This window comes from Gymnodraco acuticeps, unplaced genomic scaffold (genome assembly GCF_902827175.1).
Source record: "Gymnodraco acuticeps unplaced genomic scaffold, fGymAcu1.1, whole genome shotgun sequence".
NCBI classification, from domain to species: Eukaryota; Metazoa; Chordata; class Actinopteri; order Perciformes; family Bathydraconidae; genus Gymnodraco; species Gymnodraco acuticeps.
Window position 1 is genome coordinate 84,751 of NW_022989961.1, and position 16,198 is coordinate 100,948.

At 41.9% G+C, this 16,198-nt stretch overlaps 3 non-coding genes across 3 annotated transcripts; all 3 read left to right on the plus strand.

Annotated features, from left to right (window-relative positions):
• Positions 1–288: 288 nt before the first annotated feature.
• Positions 289–399, plus strand: trnal-caa. The gene is made up of 2 exons: positions 289–326; positions 354–399. It is a non-coding gene; the product is annotated as a tRNA-Leu (tRNA).
• Positions 400–3,814: 3,415 nt separating this feature from the next.
• trnal-caa lies at positions 3,815–3,925 on the plus strand. Its single transcript has 2 exons — positions 3,815–3,852; positions 3,880–3,925. It is a non-coding gene; the product is annotated as a tRNA-Leu (tRNA).
• A 9,113-nt stretch (positions 3,926–13,038) lies between these two features.
• Positions 13,039–13,149, plus strand: trnal-caa. Its single transcript has 2 exons — positions 13,039–13,076; positions 13,104–13,149. It is a non-coding gene; the product is annotated as a tRNA-Leu (tRNA).
• Positions 13,150–16,198: the final 3,049 nt, after the last annotated feature.

Below are 16,198 nucleotides of genomic sequence, written 5' to 3' on the forward strand. Positions count from 1 at the left end.
ATATATTCATATATTTTGTATGCATGTATTTATTTATCTATACGTCTGTCATGTTCCGTCCTCCATTGTGCATCTGAAATAAATCTATTGCCGATAAGCAATGCGTGTGGAAAAAAGAGGTTGGACATCTTTGTAGGTCAAATTAAAGGTGCCATAAAACCCACAAATGTGAGTAGTCAATAAGTCTGTGGAAAGGAAATTACAAAAAGGAAACGTTTTAAACGTTAAATAACTAAGATTACTTTCTCTCGTTGTACAAATACCTAGAATGAAACTTTACTCCCAGCTGTCAGGATGGCCGAGCGGTCTAAGGCGCCAGACTCAAGGTATCACTCCTTCCTGTGAAATGGGACTTCTGGTCTCCGAATGGAGGCGTGGGTTCAAATCCCACTTCTGACAAAGTTTTAAACTGGTTTCTCTGTGAACATATACATATAGTAACAAGCCGTACGCAACCTCACTAGTTACCTAACTACTATAATAATAAATAAATCAATTAAATGTATACATTTTATGAGCTCCGCTTCAAAAAAAACTGTAAGTATTTTATGTTAAGGTCTACCTATATATAAGATACTTACACTTTTCAATCTGGTCAGCCGCATACCGCAGAAGGTCTGCCAGTGGCCTTCTAGTAGAAGCCATTACTAGAGAGTTGCCGTGTGTACAGGGATGGTAGACCCAAAAATCAGCTCCTATCGTCTCTCTATCCACTATTCCTTGACCTCTGTGTGAAACGTAACTGGGTTAAGGAAAGTGGAGAATTCAAAAGGACTTAGGAAAAGAGACTGTGGTGCTTTGAAAATCCGGCTGCACTGACACTATCCAACATTTTATTAATGTGAGTCTGCTGTGGGGAAACTACAGTTCTCTGTACAGCGGACTACTTTGAGCGCATCTAGAGACTTTGCACCGTGCAATGGTGTGGTTCTATGAAGGCTTTATGAACGTGGACAGCCATTACTAGAGAGTTGCTGTGTGTGTACAGGGATGCTAGACCATGGTAAATACAAATGTATTTATTATAAACGTGTTAGGCCTTAACCTATCACTGTGTATATCCCTATTACACTGTGAAATGTTGAATTTAGTTTGATCATTTCAGTAAAAAGTTGTAAAATGCTCAATAAGTACCGATACTTTCATGATATGCATTTCTCGGTCACGATCGGTTGTTTCCGTGAACTGCTGAATGTTGTTTCACGGTAAATGTTGCGGCCACAAGGTATTGTGGGACAGCATTTTCTCCTTTCCTTTCGTAAAGAAAGGTCCAGTGTTTCCTATAAACTAAAGGAGGTTATAAAGGAAGTTTCAAAGCTCCTTTCCTATCATCTAGACTAGAGAATTCAAACAGCTCTTATCATGGCTGCGACTTGGATACTTACAGGTCATTTCACTTCGTTACGAACCTTTCTTAGCTAAACTGAGAATTCCACCGCAACCAATGGATGTAGTATGACTCGCTACGGATCGCTTGCTTCTGCCTGGCTCCAACATTAACCAATCCTGCTTCAGACTGACTGAGGTTAGGACCGCCTACCTCTTAATAAATCAATATAAGTGAACATAAATGTAGAAATACATTAAAAATAAATAAAAATGTGTGTTCTGTTTTATTCTAAATCTTGGTATTATTTATACATTCATTTATTTATTTATGCATTTATTTATTATTGTATTTTTTTATTCCTGTATTTATTTCCACATGAATTCATTCTGTATTGATTTGAACATGTATTTATGATTTTATACATTTTTTCCTGTATATATTCATATATTTTGTATGCATGTATTTATTTATCTATAAGTGTGTCATGTTCCGTCCTCCATTGTGCGTCTGAAATAAATCTATTGCCGATAAGCAATGCGTGTGGAAAAAAGAAGTTGGACATCTTTGTAGTTCAAATTAAAGGCGCCATAAAACACACAAATGTGAGTTGTCAATAAGTCTGTGGAAAGGAAATTACAAAAGGAAAAGTTGTAAACGTTAAATAACTAAGATTACTTTCTCTAGTTGTAGAAATAGCTAGAATGAAACTTTACTCCCAGCTGTCAGGATGGCCGAGCGGTCTAAGGGCGCCAGACTCAAGGTATCACTCCTTCCTGTGAAATGGGACTTCTGGTCTCCGAATGGAGGCGTGGGTTCAAATCCCACTTCTGACAAAGTTTTAAACTGGTTTCTCTGTGAACATATACATATAGTAACAAGCCGTACGCAACCTCACTAGTTACCTAACTACTATAATTATAAATAAATTAATGAAATGTATACATTTTATGAGCTCCGCTTCAAAAAAACTGTAAGTATTTTATGTTAAGGTCTACCTATATATAAGATACTTACACTTTTCAATCTGGTCAGCCGCATACCGCAGAAGGTCTGCCAGTGGCCTTCTAGTAGAAGCCATTACTAGAGAGTTGCCGTGTGTACAGGGATGGTAGACCCAAAAATCAGCTCCTATTGTCTCTCTATCCACTATTCCTTGACCTCTGTGTGAAACGTAACTGGGTTAAGGAAAAGTGGAGAATTCAAAAGGACTTAGGAAAAGAGACTGTGGTGCTTTGAGAATCCGGCTGCACTGACACTATCCAACATTTTATTAATGTGAGTCTGCTGTGGGGAAACTACAGTTCTCTGTACAGCGGACTACTTTGAGCGCATCTAGAGACTTTGCACCGTGCAATGGTGTGGTTCTATGAAGGCTTTATGAACGTGGACAGCCATTACTAGAGAGTTGCTGTGTGTGTACAGGGATGCTAGACCATGGTAAATACAAATGTATTTATTATAAACGTGTTAGGCCTTAACCTATCACTGTGTATATCCCTATTACACTGTGAAATGTTGAATTTAGTTGATCATTTCAGTAAAAGTTGTAAAATGCTCAATAAGTACCGATACTTTCATGATATGCATTTCTCGGTCACGATCGGTTGTTTCCGTGAACTGCTGAATGTTGTTTCACGGTAAATGTTGCGGCCACAAGGTATTGTGGGACAGCATTTTCTCCTTTCCTTTCGTAAAGAAAGGTCCAGTGTTTCCTATAAACTAAAGGAGGTTATAAAGGAAGTTTCAAAGCTCCTTTCCTATCATCTAGACTAGAGAATTCAAACAGCTCTTATCATGGCTGCGACTTGGATACTTACAGGTCATTTCACTTCGTTACGAACCTTTCTTAGCTAAACTGAGAATTCCACCGCAACCAATGGATGTAGTATGACTCGCTACGGATCGCTTGCTTCTGCCTGGCTCCAACATTAACCAATCCTGCTTCAGACTGACTGAGGTTAGGACCGCCTACCTCTTAATAAATCAATATAAATGAACATAAATGTAGAAATACATTAAAAATATATAAAAATGTGTGTTCTGTTTTATTCTAAATCTTGGTATTATTTATACATTCATTTATTTATTTATGCATTTATTTATTATTGTATTTTTTTATTCCTGTATTTATTTCCACATGTATTCATTCTGTATTGATTTGAACATGTATTTATGATTTTATACATTTTTTCCTGTATATATTCATATATTTTGTATGCATGTATTTATTTATCTATACGTCTGTCATGTTCCGTCCTCCATTGTGCATCTGAAATAAATCTATTGCCGATAAGCAATGCGTGTGGAAAAAAGAGGTTGGACATCTTTGTAGGTCAAATTAAAGGTGCCATAAAACCCACAAATGTGAGTAGTCAATAAGTCTGTGGAAAGGAAATTACAAAAAGGAAACGTTTTAAACGTTAAATAACTAAGATTACTTTCTCTCGTTGTACAAATACCTAGAATGAAACTTTTCTCCCAGCTGTCAGGATGGCCGAGCGGTCTAAGGCGCCAGACTCAAGGTATCACTCCTTCCTGTGAAATGGGACTTCTGGTCTCCGAATGGAGGCGTGGGTTCAAATCCCACTTCTGACAATGTTTTAAACTGGTTTCTCTGTGAACATATACATATAGTAACCTACAAGCCGTATAGCCAACAAACAGAAAACAAGTACTTCAAATAGGCAAATTCACTAGTTTAGCTGCTAGTAAATATGGAGGACGCAACCTGACATAAGTATAAATAAATCAATTAAATGTATACATTTTATGAACTCCGCTTAAAAAAAACTGTAAGTATTTTATGTTAAGGTCTACCTATATATAAGATACTTACACTTTTCAATCTGGTTAGCCGCATCCCGCTGAAGGTCTGCCAGTGGCCTTCTAGTAGAAGCCATTACTAGAGAGTTGCCGTGTGTACAGGGATGGTAGACCCAAAAATCAGCTCCTATCGTCTCTCTATCCACTATTCCTTGACCTCTGTGTGAAACGTCACTGGGTTAAGGAAAAGTGAACGATAGTTCAAAAGGACTTAGGAAATGAGACTGTGGTGCTTTGACAATCCGGCTGCACTGACACTATCCAACATATTTATGATGCGCCAGCAGTTGTTGTTAATGTGCGTCTGCTGTGGGGAAACTACAGTTCTCTGTACAGCGGACTACCTTGAGCGAATCTAGAGACTTTAAATCGTGCGCTCATATGGTGTGGTTCAATGACTATAAGCAGTGGCGGCTGATGGAAAATATTTTTGGTGGAGCTGTTGATATAGTGAGTAAAAAAATTTTTTGGGAAGAAATGACCCCTTAAATTAGGACTTCTGGTGATGTAATGGCGTGTTTCCAGTGCAGCGCGGAGCTCGCTTTAAACGTACCGAGCCGTGCGGGGCCCGTTTTTGGTTTGCGCTTCCACTTGGCCTAGTACCGGCTAGCGGGTCCTAATTCACAGTTTTTTCTGGCCCCATAAAATCGTGGCTCTAGGGCCAGGAACAACCAGGCTGAGTCGGGCTGAGTATGCTAAACTAGAGAGAGAATCGCTGGCAAGGGGGCTACAACTACAACAAGATGAACATATTTTACCGTGATTTAATTGTAATACACGTTTCAAAATGATGCCGAATTAACAACATACTGATACCGGTTAGTAAAAACCATGAATTAACGCTTTGACAAGTCTGCAGACAGACGGCATGTGAAGAACCTTTTAAAATGCGTGTTTTCTAAATGGAGCTAGGCTAAGCTAACGTTATATATGCTCCGACCGTCCACACTCACAACAACGGCCTATACAGACATAAATAAACCAGCGACTGTATTCTCCATGACTTGTTTAACTTTTGTCTAGTTTCTGAACAGATCGTATATGTCCCCGGCTGTTTGAAGAGCAAGCATGGGAAACAAAAGATAGCATTTACCTGTTTGCATCCAGCTAGCCATGCCTTTCTGGTGTACCAGCTACGTGAGATGCCTCGTTGATACGTTTTGTCTTTTTCACGAGCTTGCTGCGATATATACAAATCGGGTTGGTCCGGTCCAAGGTCTTTAAGCAACAGTTTATCTCCCAAACTTCTCCTTTCGAAAGGATTGGAGATTAGCTCTTGAACGGAATTGGGCGGGGACTCCACCTGCACATGAAGCCATCCTCATCAACCATTTTTTTCGAAAATTATTAATATTATTTTTATTAAATTAAATCAGAACAATTATTGATTACATCAATGCAAATGTGAAACAAACAAATGTTTGACCAAAAACATAAAGCCAACACAGGTGATATGATTAGGCCAATGGCCAGCACCCATTAGATTTTTGACCTACCCATAGGCTAAATTACTTTGTGACACTTGAGTGACTTCCTGTTAGCTGGAGCCCCACATTATTTGCTAACAGCAAAGTGACAAATGGATCGTTTTTTAGTCCTTAAACGTCCACATGTGGACACTCAATCAAAACCAACTGAAAGCGAGAGGGATTCTGCACATAATAGGCCTCGTGAGTACAAGTAGCTTACTTCTGGGTCTGTTTCATTCAAGCTCTGCTCTGTGTGTGTGTGGCACGAGCCATTTTGTGTGCGTGCGCAAGCGAGCGAGAGCTCGCGCACCGGTGGGTATCTACCGGAGATCGTTGTGGTTAGCATCTGGTGCTCGCTAGCCAAGCTAACGGATATAAGGAGCTTTTTCAACAACAAGGTGGAGGGAGAACTCTCTCCTGTCAGACGGAGAGTCTCAGATAACCTCAGCTTAGGTGAAGTAAAGGACTCTCAGTGTTTAGATAGTTAACTTTAGTCTAGTTATCTCAGTGGGTCTGAAACGGTTTGTTTTAAAAGGGGAGTGATTTATCTATAAAGAAATAGAACATCTGTTTACAGTTCTGTTTCATATGTATGTTGAGAGATACAGTATATCCATAGATCTCTTCATTTTGTTCTCAAAGTGCACCAGATTGATGCTTTTAACTTCAATATTTAAAAAAAAATCTTCTGTAGCGCTGGTGCATTAATGGGAAACGCTTAATGTTTGAGCACCCTCTATGAAACGTCAAGCTACCCCACAGCACCCCCTAGAGAAAATCTCTGGCGCCGCCACTGTCATCAACTACTGCCGTACTGCGTCACCCCACCGGATACGAGTCACTAGTGTCCAAACTACTCACAGACTGGACCGGGCGCTGACATTGGCGCCCGGTGATCATCAGATTTGACGACGCTGATTGGCTGAAATTATGTTTCGGCATCATAGTTTACAGATAACAACAGTCAGCTGCTAGTGGCTGCTGCTGCACTGGTTGAGGGCTCCTTTCTTACCGCCCAGACGAGAGAGGGTGATGACCATAGACTGTATATATAAAGGTAATGACACATGGGCAAGGCCAGGCAGGAAACATGTGACTTATCAGTAACTTTAGACATCGTCGTAACACAATTTTAAACGAGATTTTACTGATACCAATTATATAATATTTACCTGTTTATTAAAAATAAAAAATATAAATAAAAAATATATTTTTATATATATATATTTTTTTGTATGTGGGAAGAGGTGGGGGCGGCGCCCCTATGGGCCGGCCGCCACTGACTATAAGTATGCAGACGACACAACGGTGATCGGCCTCATCCACAACAACGATGAGACGGCCTACAGGGAGGAGGTTCATCATCTCTGACTGAGTGGTGTGCTGACAATAACCTGGGGCCTTAACACAACAAAAACAAAATAACTAATTGTGGACTTCAGGAAATCGAAAGGCAACACACACACTCCCATCCACATAAATGGAACGGCGGTGGAGCGTGTGTCTAGCTTCAAGTTCCTAGGGGTCCACATATCCGATAACCTCTCATGGTCCAACAATACCACCAGCATAGTAAAGAAGGCTCACCAGCATCTCTTCTTCCTGAGGAGACTAAAGAAAGATCACCTCTCTCCTCAGATTCTGGTGAACTTTTATCGCTGCACCATTGAGAGCATCCTGACCAGCTGTATCACAGCCTGGTATGGGAACTGCACAATGCTCAACAGGAAGGCACTGCGGAGGGTGAAGAAAATCGCCCAACGCATCATCGGTGTCCCACTCCCTGCCATCGAGGACATCCAGGAGATACAGTGTTTGCAGAGGGCGCACAACATCTTCAAAGACACCTCTCATCCTGCAAACTATCTTTTCGTCCTCCTACCCTCGGGGAGGCGCCTCAGGAGCCTCCAGTCCAAGACCAGCAGGTTCAGGGTCAGCTTCTTCCCCAGGGCTGTTACCCTGCTGAACTCTGCCCGCTGATAGACTCAAGCCCATACCCACCACCCACCTGTTTATATATTTTACTGTCAATGCCGTTTACACTGTATAGATTCATCTGTTAATAGCCTATTTATAATTATTCTATTATAATAATTCCATGTATAATTATTCTTATTATGTAGACTCCTGCACTGCTATTTTGCACTTCTGGTCAGATGCCTACACTTACATTTCGTCACTAGTACATGTACTACGTATTGACAATAAAGTTGAATCTGAATCTATGAAGGCTTTATTAAAGTGGACAGCAGAGAAAAATATATTCGTAATGACCAAGGTTGGAACTGAAATAAAAATGGTGAAAGGGAAACTTATGCTTGTCACCCTCCGGTCCATGAATCGTATGATTGTAGGAAAATATTTTAAAACAATACAAATGTATGTATAAGTTACTGCATACATTGTTAAAATGCTCAATAAGCAACCGTAACTTTCATGATACGCATTCTCGGTCACGATCCGTTGTTTCCGTGAACTGCTGAATGTTGTTTCAGGTAAATGTTGGCGGCCCGCAAGGTATTGTGGGACAACATTTTCTCCTTTCCTTTCGTGAGAAAGGTCCAGTGTTTTCCTAAGCTAAAGGAGGTTATGAGAAGTTTCAAAAGCTTCTTTCCTATCATCTAGACTCTAGAGCAGTGATTCTCAAATGGGGGTACGCGGACCCCTAGGGGTACGTTGGAGTACTGCAGGGGGTACGTGAGATTTATTTTATGTTAATGAAAAACAAACATAATTAATGCATTTAAACAAACTACTAATAGTAGATTAACTACTTTCTTCAAAAGTTTACAGTAATTCTGTAAAAGTACAACTTATTAAAAAGATCAGTTCAATGCAACTAATGTCGTCTCAGTGTTATTGCATGATGTTAAAATTGGTTTGCCATGAATTTAGTGATGGATTGTAAACATTTGCAATGTAGCATTTAAGTGTTTCTCAGTTACTGTTGTTGTTTTAATAAATCAGACACCGATGGTGCAGCGCTGTACTGTACCTCTTTATATAGGCATTTTTTCCCTAACAAATAGTTTTTGCGCTGATCAGGGGGTACTTGGCTGAATTTATTTTTCAAAGGGGGTACATTATTGAATAAAGTTTTGAGAACCGCTGATCTAGAGAGCACGGTTTTCAAAGTGTGACGCAGCATCCACACTGCGGCGTGCATTGAGCTTGCCGGTGGGCGTGTCTGAACTCGACCAACAACCAATCACATGAATCGTCCCCCCCGGATACACAAGCATGCGGTTTTGATTGCGAGAGCTTGTACGGGCAGTATGATTTGATTGGCTGACGCTTCCGTTGAAGCTTCAAAAGTTGACATTGCTCAACTTTTGAACGCGAGCAAAGCGAAGCGACGAACCACAATGCAGTTCGGCAAAGCGTGCTGTCACCCCCATTTCAAGTGAATGTGAAGAGCGTTGAAGCTTCAACGCACGCCGCCGTGTGGACTGAGCGTGTGGACGGGCCGTGAGGCGCGCCTCCTCTGGGGTGTGCCAGAGAGCTTCAGGGGAGGCGCAGCGGGAGAAAAAAAAATAACGAGAAAAAGATTAGTAAAGTGACACTTTCACACTTTTGGCTGTCTGTGGAGACCGAGTTCCCCCACCTCGCCAAAAAAGGCTGTACAAGTGCTCATTCCCTTCAACCTCCACCTACCTGTGTGAGTGCGGGTTTTCCGCATTGACTTTGATCAAAAGTCAATGCGGGGGCAGGGGCAGAGACACATCAACTCCTGAACACCAACAAAAAGCCCGCGTTTGGTTTGTACACAACGATGGAGAAACTTAACAAGAGTTTCAGTGTTTCTGCCATAGACTGTATATATATAAAGGTTTCTGCTCATGATGAAGCAAACGTGTCTGCGTGTTAAGGTGGGAACCTGAAGCATTCACGTTGATCACCTCTCATTATAACTCATTATAAATCTATAAAACTATAAATATTAAACTTTACTTCATGTGTTCATTTGAGAACAGCTGTTACATACCTGGGTGAAGGTTACAGTTCATTTAAATGAAAGATACAACGTTACTCCACACTCATGGTTCAGTCCACCTTAAGAAATAAGACCGACTCGGAAGCAGTTGTGTGTTTTAAAAAAACCTTTATTGACACGAGTACACTTTTTTATAGAATATAACTAAACCACAGAAATGACTCCGGAAAAGCTGCAGATAGAGCCATAAGAAATTAATGCAACTGATTTCATCCGCACGGTTTGGCTTTATGAAGCAGGCACGCAAACGGTTACGTCATGACGCAAACGATGACGCAACGACGCATTACCAGTCGGACTCTGGGCAGTGTGAAAAGAGCCAGAGCTAAACCGAAGAACTGGTTCTGAACCTGAAAAGCTCTAGCACGGAGCTTGAACCGGAGTTGCGTTGGTGTGAATGAGGTATAACGGCCTACACACGGCGGCGTGCGTTGCAGCTTCAACGCTTCTGCCCATTCACTTTGAATGGGGTGACGTCACGATTCGCCGAACTGCATTGTGGGAGCAAAGCGTAGCTTCTCTCGCGGTGCTCGCTGCAAAAGTAGAGCAATGTTCTACTTTTGCCGCCTCGACGGAGGCGTCAACCAATCAAATCCCGCATATGCAAATCTGACATTACAAGCGCTAGCCAATCAAACCGCGTGAATGTTGGGAGAGCCAGACCGCAGTTATTTCCCATGTCAAAAAATGGAGGAGAAAATGATCGTGGCGGTACTATATGACCAGTCCCTCTTTACATACAGGGATACAAACCGGAGGAGCCAGGCATGGGGGGAGGTGGCAGAGACAGTGGGTGAAACTGGTAGGTGTTCGCCTGTTTGGGGAGTTTATATCCAGTGTACTTCGTTTGAATGGACAGCTAGCAAGCATAGACAGTATATTTAGCCAGCATGGATGTAGCATGAATGCTTTGCTTTGTATGTCCGGGCGGGACATTCATGTGATTGGTTGTTGGTCGCGTTGTTCGTAAAAAATCCCCAAGCTTCAGACACGCCCACCGCCAAGCGGTAACGCACGCCGCCGTGTGTAGGGGCCGTAACAGAGCGTCCACACAGCAGCGTGCGTTGACGCTTGGAGGTGGGCGTATCTGAAGCTTGGGGATTTTTTGCGAGCAACACGACCAACAACCAATCACATGAATCTCCCGCCCCCGACATACAAAGCAATAGCAATGTTAAAACGAAGTAAACTGGATATAAAATCCCCAAACAGGTGAAAACCTACCAGTTTCACCCACTGTCTCTGCCTCCTCCCTCCATGCCTCGCTCCTCCGGTTTGTATCCCGGTAGATGAACAGAGACTGATCATACAGCACCGGGTGATTCACTACCGCTACAATGAATTTCCCCTCAATTTTTTTGAATATGAGGAAATGACCTGCGTAGTCTCTCCCAGCATGGCAGATTTGAATAAACGGGATTTCATTGGCTGACGCCTCCGTCGAGGCGTCAAAAGTTGAACATTGCTCAACTTTTGACGCCAGCTACGCCAGCAACGCTCCACGTCGCTTCCCAAAATGCATTTCGGCTAAAAGTGACGTCACCCCATTCAAAGTGAATGGTCAGAAGCGTTGGAAGCTTCAACGCACGCCGCTGTGTGGACGGCCGTAACGGAGCGTCCACACAGCAGCGTGCGTTGACGCTTGGAGGTGGGCGTATCTGAAGCTTGGGGATTTTTTGCGAGCAACACGACCAACAACCAATGACATGAATCTCCCGCCCCCGACATACAAAGCAATAGCAATGTTAAAACGAAGTAAACTGGATATAAAATCCCCAAACAGGCGAAAACCTACCAGTTTCACCCACTGTCTCTGCCACCTCCCTCCATGCCTCGCTCCTCCGGTTTGTATCCCGGTAGATGAACAGAGACTGATCATACAGCACCGGGTGATTCACTACCGCTACAATGAATTTTCCCTCAATTTTTTTGAATATGAGGAAATGACCTGCGTAGTCTCTCCCAGCATACACGCGGTTTGATTGGCTAGCGATTGTACTGGCAGATTTGAATAAACGGGATTTCATTGGCTGACGCCTCCGTCGAGGCGTCAAAAGTTGAACATTGCTCAACTTTTGACGCCAGCTACGCCAGCAACGCTCCACGTCGCTTCCCAAAATGCAGTTCGGCTAAAAGTGACGTCACCCCATTCAAAGTGAATGGGCAGAAGCGTTGGAAGCTTCAACGCACGCCGCTGTGTGGACGGGCCGTAATAAGAGGCTGCTCCGCTGTGGTGTGAACAGGAAAACCCGGTGCTTTTCAAGCTCCAGCTCCGAACCGGCCCTGAAACACCGTTGGTGTGAATGAGGTATATCAGAAGGTGTCGGCGACTGACATGCAAGGAAGAACGGCTGTCCACAGCATGTTCCAACTTTATTAACTTCCAGGGTAGTGAATTGAACATGCAATTGTATTGGGTGTGTGGTATATTTTCATGCACGCAAACGTATGTTCCACAACACACAAACTGGACAACACTCAATTGTCCGATCACTACCAGTGTCCTTGCGATCTTGTTATAACAACAAGTGCACGTTGCTGATGCAATATGGTTGAGATCATTCGGGCTTATTCTAGAGGGGTGCAAATAATAGTCCAAGTAGTGGGGGAGTTTTATACAATATGTTTAAAACATAAAGAGAAAAATGTTTTATTTATGTTTTAAGGAGGTGACGCTATTCAGCCAATCAAATCGGTGCAGTCAGTGAGTCAGCACGATAGATTCAAACACACACTCAGGCGAGACATGACGAGAGAAACAGTCAGAGTAATTTCAAATGGCGGAAGTTAGACAGCGAAATCTAAACACTGAGAGAGTCTTTTACCTCACTGAGCTGACGTTATCTGACAGGAGAGGACTTTCCTTTTACTTAGTTGTAGAAACAGCTTCTAATATCCGTTAGCGCAGCAACAACAATCTATGCTGGGGGGGAGGGTCCTCATCTCAAAATCTCGCGAACAATAATGTAGAAATACATACAAAATATATAAAAATGTGCGTTGTTTTATTCTCAATGTTTGTATTATTTTGATATTTATTTATGCATTTATTTATTCTTGTATTTATTTAATCCTGAATTTATTTCTACATACTTCATTTCTGTATGTATTTATTATTTTATTAATGTAATCCTGTATTGATATATTTGTCATGCATTTATTTATTATCTATAGGCTATGTGTGTCCGTGTGTCCGTACTCCATACGTCTGAAACATAGGGTCTGAAATAAATATATTGCCGATAAGCAATGCATGCGGAAAAAGAGGTCAGACATATTAAAGGCGCCATGAAACACTAACATGTGAGTTGTCTATGTATGTGGAGAGAGAAAATGAAAAAGAGAAAGTTTCAAACGTTAAATAACTAAAATGACTTTGTGTAGTTGTACAAATATCTAGAATGAAATCCTCAACTCCAGCTGTCAGGATGGCCGAGCGGTCTAAGGCGCCAGACTCAAGGTATCACTCCTTCCTGTGAAACGGGATTTCTGGTCTCCGAATGGAGGCGTGGGTTCAAATCCCACTTCTGACAACCTTTTTTTACACGCACGATTTATCCCTGTTTCCCGGTAACGGTGCTTCTGTTTCCGTGTTAGACATATTTCTCTCCCCACTGTAGGGCCGGCGAGCAGATTCCAGATCAGAGCAGAGAGGCGTCACTCGCAGACACAGTTTAACTTCTTTTGTTTCACTCCGCGCGCGCTCTCTCCCTCCGTCTCAAACTTTTTCGCTCTTGTTTCTCGACGCTGAAGGACTTTGAGAGCACGCTCTCTTCCTCCCCTTTCTCCTCCTCCTTCTCCTCCTAATTTTTCCTGTGTGCTTGATTCGTTTTTGTATATTTGGAAACTTGTGATGGACGTGAAGAGATCTCCCTTTCTTTCTGACACCTGTTGCTGAAGACCCCGCGCACAGCCAGTACACACCGGGGAGCGCGTGCCATTCATTTCTGACTTTATTTCTACATTTCTACAAGACAAATTTGAAACTTTTTGGGACACTGACAGCTCCACAAAACGCCGGGAGGCTGCGATACACTGCCAACAATGTACAGACAGGAGTGTGCTGCATGTCTCTGAAGGTGATCGATCAGTGAAGGACAGTTATAACGTATTGTGTCCAGGAAGTGACACATCTGTATCTCTCTGTGAGCCGCAGGCTGCTGGGATCTGTCTGGAGGGTTTCCCTTTCAACAGAAACACCGACCTGTCTAAAGTCTCCCAGCCGGACAGAGAACTCGTTTCGGACTTGAGCACCTCGGATGGTAGGAGAGGAAACTTTTCTTGGAAAGCTGAGCAACAACTGCAATCGAGCAAAGCAGGTAGGAACTATATTCAATTTGTAATTACGTTTAAAAACACTTATCAGACACTCGAATTATGCTCGAGATGTCTGTAATGGGAGGTCTGATTTATGATACAAACGTGTAATACTAGTTTATGGTAGTTTTCAGCTGCTATCATGTGTGTATGTACATTTTCTGACCGTTTTTGGCTCTATAATCTACTGCCGTTCTCGATTATAAACATTTTTAGTAGATTAACACTTATTTCTCTCAGTTAATGTAAACAACAGATCTGTAAAACAAAGTGTACCAACAAATAATCTTGAAAAGCACCACGTTCAATATTGTGTTTACCAGATAAGTTTCTTGGAAATAGGTCAATCAGCATTTTTTTTAATAAAATTGACTTAAATAAATCTTAGCTGACTAAGACTCGAAGCACCAAATAGTTGACTAATGGCAGCCCTGTTGTCATCGTTGTCCTCAAGTTGTAAGAAGTTAAATAAGTGTGTTATGGGATTAAAATAAATAGATTTTAAATTGAAGTAGTTTACAGAAGTCATGATTTAAAAAAAAAAAGTTCCACTGAGTCCACTGAGACTCACTGCTCCATTTGAACTTGTAGACGTTTTGTCCCCATAATGTTTCCGTTGTCACAGTCTACTTACAGAATGGACTTATTTCATGATTTTGGCTCATTATGACAGTGGTGAAATGGAGTGCGTGTGTGTGTGCGTGTGTGTGTGTGTGTGATCTGCTTAAATGAAGGCAGCCCTCTCGCTCTGCGGTGGAGAGCAGGACTATTTTTGGTCGAAACGTTGCACAAATGTTTCTCTCAGTATAGAGGCTGGTCTGGGCTAGAGGCTGTGTGGCATCAAACTGCACACCGACACACATCTGACTCTTGGCAGGACCAAGAGATCAATTCAGTTTTGACATGTATTATCAACACAAGGGGGGATAACTCAACATTATTAGTGACCACCAGGCTTGAGGAGTAATAACATACTTGTAACGGAATAATCAGGATACAAAAAAGGTCACTGGGTTCCCTTCAGTTACATAACAAAAGCATTTAAACACTTCATGACTCGACATGATTGTGAAATGAGTCTGAAGTAAAACCATATAATCCTTTAGTTCATCATCATGGCCTCTCTTCCATTTAAGGTCACATTGTTGTGTTTCTTACATATACACTTAAATTGAAGCTATCTAATTGATATTAATTGTCTCTCGTATTTATTTGCATAGCACTTGATATTTAGGTAATGTGAAAGAAACAACAAACAATCACCACTTTATATTGTGATACCTAAACGAGGTTAAAATGTTTTGAACCGTAACACTATGAGTTTATTGGCCTGTCAAAGGTCAGCTGTGCAACATCTTGCAGTTCGTGACACTAAAGTGGTGTACTGTAAAGACATTTGCAAAGACACAGCAAGAGATACAAGATGAGATTCCAATGTTTTCTGGGAAAAGCAGTAACTCCACTTTAGTGTTGTTTGTTTTTTCCATAACTATAACGTTTTTTATTGACAGGATGTATCTGAATGCTCTGTAAATATCATCATGACAAATACAAGTATTCAAATGCATTTAAAGTAGCAGCTATCAAGACAAAAAGATGGGACTAATGGGGGGGGGTATTGTCATGAAGGAGCATGTGTGTGTTTGCTCCTGTTTGGCAATGAGACATCTGCACATCAGTTTAACTCAACAAGTCTGTATAGTGACCTTTGACCTTGGCTAGGTTTTAGCTCACTCTGTTCAGTGTCATCATCAAAAAACAATATCCTAGAGAGCTAAAAAACATTCATGAAAAGCAAACGTATTAACACCGTAACACTTGAGTCATCATTATGCATGATCAAAACATGTTTAATTAACTTGATACCAACGTCTTTCCCCACATTTCCGTTTTTTAAAAGGCAGACATAGCAAAGAGATGTCTGTTAGCACATGTGAGAGCAGAGTGGAGGGTCGGTCCGTCCGGTGGTGACGTCTCCGGTTCACTTCTTCATGGTTTAAAAGTCTGAAACCCACCTGAGCTGCAAAGCGGACTGACAGCTGGGCTGATAAACCTTTGCAGGAAGAGCGCAGCGCGAACGCGCGTGTGTGTGTGTGTTGTGTGTGTATTGGGAGGGCAGATAGCTAGATAGTAATGTTAGATGTGTAGATAAATGTGGTGAAAAGTGTAGCTGGTCAACATGTTGGCCATTAGAGAGAGATAATCTCTCTTCCTCCTCCCTCTCTCTCTCCCTCCCTCTGGTCTTTCTCCCTCCCTCCCTCCTGC